This window comes from Octopus bimaculoides, chromosome 18 (genome assembly GCF_046866305.1).
Source record: "Octopus bimaculoides isolate indiv1 chromosome 18, ASM4686630v1, whole genome shotgun sequence".
NCBI classification, from domain to species: Eukaryota; Metazoa; Mollusca; class Cephalopoda; order Octopoda; family Octopodidae; genus Octopus; species Octopus bimaculoides.
In genome coordinates this window covers 9,616,419-9,625,506 of record NC_142945.1, presented here as the reverse complement: position 1 = coordinate 9,625,506, position 9,088 = coordinate 9,616,419, and positions in this window count along the sequence as shown.

Below are 9,088 nucleotides of genomic sequence, written 5' to 3'. Positions count from 1 at the left end.
TCGTCGTCGTCGTCGTCGTCGCTGTAGTAGCGTCACCGTCGCGTCGGTCGGCTGAGAGCGGAAGTCGAGGCGGATGTCGAGGCGGAAGTCCCGCTGCTGCCATCGCCGCCGCCGCCGCGCGGAGAGCAAACGAAAGCGAAGAGGAGGAGGAGGAGGAGGAGGAGGAGAAGCCTGAAAAATCGCGGCCGCCGCTGCTGCTGCTGCGGTAGCCGTTCGTTCGTACGTACGTTACGCGTCCTAATCCGCCGCTCTGCTGTAGCAGCGGAAAAGCGCGCCAGACGGAAGAAAAAGAGTTCGCCGAGTAGAAACGGTTTGCGATCCGACTGCCGCACACCGGGCCGCTGCGGTAGGACGGGCGCCGGTGCGGGTTGAAGAAGCGAGGCGGTTTCTGGCTGCTGCTGCCGCCGCCGCCGCCGCAACGCGAGAAGGACGACGAGCGGGGAAGCGAGCGAGCCGAAACGATTGCGACAGCACGGGCTGCGGTCAACGAGAAGCGTGTGTGCGATGACGAAAACGGCGTTGTCGGCAGCCGCCGAACGAGCCAAAGCAACGACGATGCCGGGATGGGCGAGCGCGAGGAGATTGCGGGGGGGGCACCACCGCCGCGAAACCCGGAGTTGAAGCCACGGTTGTTGATCCGTCCCGGTCTAGCGGGACGAACACACAGCACCGCTCTCTTTCGGTGACGTCGCGTCGCCTGTGGCGGATCGGGAAGCGACAACTAGCCCGTCCGCCGCGCCGGCGGCGACGCGACACGAGGTCAGCGGCGTAACCTGACCGGGTCCTCGAAGACGACGTCGACGAGGCCGCGGGTCGGCGAGGAGGAGGAGGATACCGATCGGTCGATGGTGACAGCACGAACAGGCGGGCAGGCGGCTGTCGGCGGGGCGAGCGAGCGAGCGAGCGAGCGAATCTGACGCGGCGCACTGTATTCGGGCGGACGCAGGCTGGGTGAAAACTGCGCGGTCGGCAGCTGCCAGAGAGAGAACGAGAAGGAAGCATAACGACAGCGGAAACGATTTGCGGGCTTCGTTCACCGCTGATGACGCCGCCGCTTCTACTTGCTCGTTGCTCGTTGCTCGGCTGAGGCTGCACTGTTAGAGGGCCGACGATTGCGAGGGGGCCCGGCCGCGGCTTACGAAACCGGCTGGATGGCGCCGGAAAGGCGAGGAGGAGGCGACGACGACGGCGATGTTGGCCGGCCGACGCCAGGAAGGAAGACGAGAGAGATATTGATGTTCGTGGAGCCGCAAAGCGTGCAGCACCGTCGGCCTAGCGCACTGTATTCGGGCGGACGCAGGCTGGGTGAAAACTGCGCGGTCGGCAGCTGCCAGAGAGAGAACGAGAAGGAAGCACAACGACAGCGGAAACGATTTGCAGGCCTCGTTCACCGCTTCTACTTGCTCGTTGCTTGTTGCTCGTTGCTCGGCTGAGGCTGAGGCTGCACTGTTAGAGGGCCGACGATTGCGAGGAGGCCCGGCCGCGGCTTACGAAACCGGCTGGATGGCGCCGGAAAGGCGAGGAGGAGGCGACGACGACGGCGATGTTGGCCGGCCGACGCCAGGAAGGAAGACGAGAGAGATATTGATGTTCGTGGAGCCGCAAAGCGTGCAGCACCGTCGGCCTAGCGCACTGTATTCGGGCGGACGCAGGCTGGGTGAAAACTGCGCGGTCGGCAGCTGCCAGAGAGAGAACGAGAAGGAAGCATAACGACAGCGGAAACGATTTGCGGGCTTCGTTCACCGCTGATGACGCCGCCGCTTCTACTTGCTCGTTGCTCGTTGCTCGGCTGAGGCTGCACTGTTAGAGGGCCGACGATTGCGAGGGGGCCCGGCCGCGGCTTACGAAACCGGCTGGATGGCGCCGGAAAGGCGAGGAGGAGGCGACGACGACGGCGATGTTGGCCGGCCGACGCCAGGAAGGAAGACGAGAGAGATATTGATGTTCGTGGAGCCGCAAAGCGTGCAGCACCGTCGGCCTAGCGCACTGTATTCGGGCGGACGCAGGCTGGGTGAAAACTGCGCGGTCGGCAGCTGCCAGAGAGAGAACGAGAAGGAAGCATAACGACAGCGGAAACGATTTGCGGGCTTCGTTCACCGCTGATGACGCCGCCGCTTCTACTTGCTCGTTGCTCGTTGCTCGGCTGAGGCTGCACTGTTAGAGGGCCGACGATTGCGAGGGGGCCCGGCCGCGGCTTACGAAACCGGCTGGATGGCGCCGGAAAGGCGAGGAGGAGGCGACGGCGACGACGGCGATGTTGGCCGGCCGACGCCAGGAAGGAAGACGAGAGAGATATTGATGTTCGTGGAGCCGCAAAGCGTGCAGCACCGTCGGCCTAGCGCACTGTATTCGGGCGGACGCAGGCTGGGTGAAAACTGCGCGGTCGGCAGCTGCCAGAGAGAGAACGAGAAGGAAGCACAACGACAGCGGAAACGATTTGCAGGCCTCGTTCACCGCTTCTACTTGCTCGTTGCTTGTTGCTCGTTGCTCGTTGCTCGGCTGAGGCTGCACTGTTAGAGGGCCGACGATTGCGAGGGGGCCCGGCCGCGGCTTACGAAACCGGCTGGATGGCGCCGGAAAGGCGAGGAGGAGGCGACGACGACGACGGCGATGTTGGCCGGCCGACGCCAGGAAGGAAGACGAGAGAGATATTGATGTTCGTGGAGCCGCAAAGAGTGCAGCACCGTCGGCCTAGCGCACTGTATTCGGGCGGACGCAGGCTGGGTGAAAACTGCGCGGTCGGCAGCTGCCAGAGAGAGAACGAGAAGGAAGCATAACGACAGCGGAAACGATTTGCGGGCTTCGTTCACCGCTGATGACGCCGCCGCTTCTACTTGCTCGTTGCTCGGCTGAGGCTGAGGCTGCACTGTTAGAGGGCCGACGATTGCGAGGGGGCCCGGCCGCGGCTTACGAAACCGGCTGGATGGCGCCGGAAAGGCGAGGAGGAGGCGAGGAGGAGGCGACGACGACGGCGATGTTGGCCGGCCGACGCCAGGAAGGAAGACGAGAGAGATATTGATGTTCGTGGAGCCGCAAAGCGTGCAGCACCGTCGGCCTAGCGCACTGTATTCGGGCGGACGCAGGCTGGGTGAAAACTGCGCGGTCGGCAGCTGCCAGAGAGAGAACGAGAAGGAAGCATAACGACAGCGGAAACGATTTGCGGGCTTCGTTCACCGCTGATGACGCCGCCGCTTCTACTTGCTCGTTGCTCGTTGCTCGGCTGAGGCTGCACTGTTAGAGGGCCGACGATTGCGAGGGGGCCCGGCCGCGGCTTACGAAACCGGCTGGATGGCGCCGGAAAGGCGAGGAGGAGGAGGAGGAGGCGAGAGAGATATTGAGGTTCGGCGGAAGAATCGTGGACGCGCCGGCCGTGTAGAATCAATCGAGCGGCGGGTTAAGCGGGTCCGACCGTCAGCAGAAAGGAGAGGCGAGGACATCCCTTCCGGTCGGAGTGCTTGGCGTAGGCGAGGAAGAGGATACCGATCGGTCGATGGTGACAGCACGAACAGGCGGGCAGGCGGCTGTCGGCGGGCGAACGAGCGAATCCGACGCGGAACGACGGCGTCAGCGAGGGCGAGGGGCTCGTTACGAGGCGGCGGGCGGTCGGCGGAAGAATCGTGGACGCGCCGGCCGTGTAGAATCAATCGAGCGGCGGGTTAAGCGGGTCCGACCGTCAGCAGAAAGGAGAGGCGAGGACATCCTTTCCGGTCGGAGTGCTTGGCGTAGGCGAGGAAGAGGAGGAGGATACCGATCGGTCGATGGTGACAGCACGAACAGGCGGGCAGGCGGCTGTCGGCGGGCGAACGAGCGAATCTGACGCGGAACGACGGCGTCAGCGAGGGCGAGGGGCTCGTTACGAGGCGGCGGACGGGTGGTCGGCGGAAGAATCGTGGACGCGCCGGCCGTGTAGAATCAATCGAGCGGCGGGTTAAGCGGGTCCGACCGTCAGCAGAAAGGAGAGGCGAGGACATCCCTTCCGGTCGGAGTGCTTGGCGTAGGCGAGGAAGAGGAGGAGGATACCGATCGGTCGATGGTGACAGCACGAACAGGCGGGCAGGCGGCTGTCGGCGGGCGAACGAGCGAATCTGACGCGGCGCGGGGCGCGGAACGACGGCGTCAGCGAGGGCGAGGGGCTCGTTACGAGGCGGCGGGCGGGTGGTCGGCGGAAGAATCGTGGACGCGCCGGCCGTGTAGAATCAATCGAGCGGCGGGTTAAGCGGGTCCGACCGTCAGCAGAAAGGAGAGGCGAGGACATCCCTTCCGGTCGGAGTGCTTGGCGTAGGCGTGGAAGAGGAGGAGGATACCGATCGGTCGATGGTGACAGCACGAACAGGCGGGCAGGCGGCTGTCGGCGGGCGAACGAGCGAGCGAATCTGACGCGGCGCGGGGCGCGGAACGACGGCGTCAGCGAGGGCGAGGGGCTCGTTACGAGGCGGCGGGCGGGTCGTCGGCGGAAGAATCGTGGACGCGCCGGCCGTGTAGAATCAATCGAGCGGCGGGTTAAGCGGGTCCGACCGTCAGCAGAAAGGAGAGGCGAGGATATCCCTTCCGGTCGGAGTGCTTGGCGTAGGCGAGGAAGAGGAGGAGGATACCGATCGGTCGATGGTGACAGCACGAACAGGCGGGCAGGCGGCTGTCGGCGGGCGAACGAGCGAATCTGACGCGGCGCGGGGCGCGGAACGACGGCGTCAGCGAGGGCGAGGGGCTCGTTACGAGGCGGCGGGCGGGTGGTCGGCGGAAGAATCGTGGACGCGCCGGCCGTGTAGAATCAATCGAGCGGCGGGTTAAGCGGGTCCGACCGTCAGCAGAAAGGAGAGGCGAGGATATCCCTTCCGGTCGGAGTGCTTGGCGTAGGCGAGGAAGAGGAGGAGGATACCGATCGGTCGATGGTGACAGCACGAACAGGCGGGCAGGCGGCTGTCGGCGGGCGAACGAGCGAATCTGACGCGGCGCGGGGCGCGGAACGACGGCGTCAGCGAGGGCGAGGGGCTCGTTACGAGGCGGCGGGCGGGTGGTCGGCGGAAGAATCGTGGACGCGCCGGCCGTGTAGAATCAATCGAGCGGCGGGTTAAGCGGGTCCGACCGTCAGTAGAAAGGAGAGGCGAGGATATCCCTTCCGGTCGGAGTGCTTGGCGTAGGCGAGGAAGAGGAGGAGGATACCGATCGGTCGATGGTGACAGCACGAACAGGCGGGCAGGCGGCTGTCGGCGTGGCGAGCGAGCTAATCTGACGCGGCGCGGGGCGCGGAACGACGTCGTCAGCGAAGGCGAGGTAGCTCACTACTAGGCGAGGAGGTGGTCGGCGGAAGAATCGAGGACACGCCGGCCGTGTAAAAGCAATCGTGCGGCGAGTTAGGCGGGTCCGACCGTCGGAATTAATGAGAGGCTAAAACATTCCTTCCAGTCGGCGAACCCATCCGATCAACGACTACCCTACATAGTAGTCTGGACCCCCTTGGGGTATGAGGGTCACCTAGAGGGTGACTATCCCACCGCACCCCGAGCCGCAAACTCGCGAACTCGGGAACTCGGACCCCGAAACCGGTACGCTAGCGGCCGCGTGGTTCGTATCGCAGCCGACACATCGGCCTTTCCATCGAGCCGCGGCGGTTCGGCGGCGGCAGTCCGCCGCCGAGGCGTACGCATTCTCTTTGCTCGCTCCCAATCGCTTCCTTCTCGCTGCTACTTCCGCCGCTGCTGCCGCCGCCACGACTCGCTCGGCCTGCTTCTTCTTTCTCGTCCGCCTAGGCCGCCGTGGAACACACACAGACACACACACTCCCGGCCGACAGCGCTTTCGATCGCAAACTCACGGGTACGGTACCGGCTGCGTGGAGAGGCGGTTCCGCCGAGGCGTCCGCATTCTCTTTACTCGCTGCCAATCGCTTCCCTCTCGCTGCCGCTTGCTGCTGCTTCTTCCTCCTCTCCTTCTTCTTCTTCTTCTTCTTCTTTCTCGTCCGCCTTGGCCGCCTTGGCCGCCGTGTAACACACACACACAGACACACACACACACTCCCGGCCGACAGCGCTTTCGATCGCCAACTTACGGGTACGCTACCGGCCGCGTGGCTCGTAAGGCAGCCGATACGTAGGCCTTTCCATCGCACCGGCGGTTCGGCTGCGGCCGTCCGCCGCCGAGGCGTCCGCATTCTCTTTGCTCGCTCACAATCGCTTCCTTCTCGCTGCCGCCACGACTCGCTCGGCTTGCTGCTTCGGCTTCTTCATCTTCTTCCTTCTTCCTTCTCGTCCGCCTTGGCGGCCCGTATCGCAGCCGACACGTCGGCCTTTCCATCTCGCCTGCGGCAGTCCGCCGACGAAGCGTCCGCATTCTTTTTGCTCGCTCCCAATCGCTTCCTTCTCGTCCGCCTAGTCCGCCGGCTAGGCCGCACACACTCCCGGCCGACAGCGCTTTCGATCGCAAACTCACGGGTACGGTACCGGCCGCGTGGCTCGTATCGCAGCCGACACGTCGGCCTTACCATCGCGGTGCCGGCGGTTCGGCGGCGGCTGTCCGCCGCCGAGGCGTCGCTCTCAATTCGGCCTCTTTCGATCGGCTCTGCGGGTACGCGGCGGCGCCCGGCCGGCCGGCCGCCGGCCGACCGTCTGCCTTTCAATCGGCTGCGGTTCGGGGTGCGGGTCATAGGGTACGACCGTCCGATCGACGACTACCCTACATAGTAGTCTGGACCCCCTTGGGGTATGAGGGTCACCTAGAGCCAGACTATTCCGCCGGGCCCCGACCCGCAAACTCGCGAATCGGGAATCGGGCCCCGTCACGGGTACGGTAGCGGCCGCGTGGCTCGTATCGCAGCGCAGCGCCGACACGTCGGCCTTTTCCATCTAGCCGGCGGCCGTCCGCCGCCGAGGCGTCCGCATTCTCTTTACTCGCTGCCAATCGCTTCCCTCTCGCTGCCGCTTGCTGCTGCTTCTTCCTCTGCTTCTTCTTCTTCTTCTTCTTTCTCGTCCGCCTTGGCCGCCGTGTAACACACACACACAGACACACACACTCTCGGCCGACAGCGCTTTCGATCGCCAACTCACGGGTACGCTACCGGCTGCGTGGCTCGTAAGGCAGCCGATACGTAGGCCTTTCCATCGCACCGGCGGTTCGGCTGCGGCCGTCCGCCGCCGAGGCGTCCGCATTCTCTTTACTCGCTGCCAATCGCTTCCCTCTCGCTGCCGCTTGCTGCTGCTTCTTCCTCCTCTCCTTCTTCTTCTTCTTCTTCTTCTTCTTTCTCGTCCGCCTTGGCCGCCTTGGCCGCCGTGTAACACACACACACAGACACACACACAGACACACACACACACTCCCGGCCGACAGCGCTTTCGATCGCCAACTTACGGGTACGCTACCGGCCGCGTGGCTCGTAAGGCAGCCGATACGTAGGCCTTTCCATCGCACCGGCGGTTCGGCTGCGGCCGTCCGCCGCCGAGGCGTCCGCATTCTCTTTGCTCGCTCACAATCGCTTCCTTCTCGCTGCCGCCACGACTCGCTCGGCTTGCTGCTTCGGCTTCTTCATCTTCTTCCTTCTTCCTTCTCGTCCGCCTTGGCGGCCCGTATCGCAGCCGACACGTCGGCCTTTCCATCTCGCCTGCGGCAGTCCGCCGACGAAGCGTCCGCATTCTTTTTGCTCGCTCCCAATCGCTTCCTTCTCGTCCGCCTAGTCCGCCGGCTAGGCCGCACACACTCCCGGCCGACAGCGCTTTCGATCGCAAACTCACGGGTACGGTACCGGCCGCGTGGCTCGTATCGCAGCCGACACGTCGGCCTTACCATCGCGGTGACGGCGGTTCGGCGGCGGCTGTCCGCCGCCGAGGCGTCGCTCTCAATTCGGCCTCTTTCGATCGGCTCTGCGGGTACGCGGCGGCGCCCGGCCGGCCGGCCGCCGGCCGACCGTCTGCCTTTCAATCGGCTGCGGTTCGGGGTGCGGGTCATAGGGTACGACCGTCCGATCGACGACTACCCTACATAGTAGTCTGGACCCCCTTGGGGTATGAGGGTCACCTAGAGCCTGACTATTCCGCCGGGCCCCGACCCGCAAACTCGCGAATCGGGAATCGGGCCCCGTCACGGGTACGGTAGCGGCCGCGTGGCTCGTATCGCAGCGCCGACACGTCGGCCTTTCCATCAAGCCGGCGGTTCGGCGGCTGCCGTCCGCCGCCGAGGCGTCCGCATTCTCTTTACTCGCTGCCAATCGCTTCCCTCTCGCTGCCGCTTCTTCTTCTTCTTCTTTCTCGTCCGCCTTGGCCGCCGTGTAACACACACACACAGACACACACACTCTCGGCCGACAGCGCTTTCGATCGCCAACTCACGGGTACGCTACCGGCTGCGTGGCTCGTAAGGCAGCCGATACGTAGGCCTTTCCATCGCACCGGCGGTTCGGCGGCGGCCGTCCGCCGCCGAGGCGTCCGCATTCTCTTTACTCGCTGCCAATCGCTTCCCTCTCGCTGCCGCCTGCTGCTTCTTCTTCTTCTTTCTCGTCCGCCTTGGCCGCCGTGTAACACACACACACACACACACACAGACACACACACTCTCGGCCGACAGCGCTTTCGATCGCCAACTCACGTGTACGCTACCGGCCGCGTGGCTCGTATGGCAGACGACACGTCGGCTGTTCCATCGCGGTGCCGGCGGTTCGGCTCCGGCCGTCCGCCGCCGAGGCGTCCGCATTCTCTTTGCTCGCTCACAATCGCTTCCTTCTCGCTCGGCCTGCTTCTTCTTTCTCGTCCGCCTAGGCCGCCTTAGTGTGACACACACAGACACACACACACACACTCCCGGCCGACAGCGCTTTCGATTGCAAACTCACGGTTACGGTACCGGCCGCGTGGCTCGTATGGCAGCCGACACGTCGTCGGCCTCTTCATAGCGCCGGCGGCCGACCGCCGCCGAGGCGTCCGCATTCTCTTTTCTCGCTCCCAATCGCTGCCTCCACGACTCGCTCGGCCTGCTTCTTCTTTCTCGTCCGCCGCGTGGCACACACAGACACTCCCGTCCGACAGCGCTTTCGATTGAAACCTGAGGTTCGCCGGCGGAAACACGCCGGCAGACCCGTCTATCCGCCGCTCTCGATCGGCTTAGC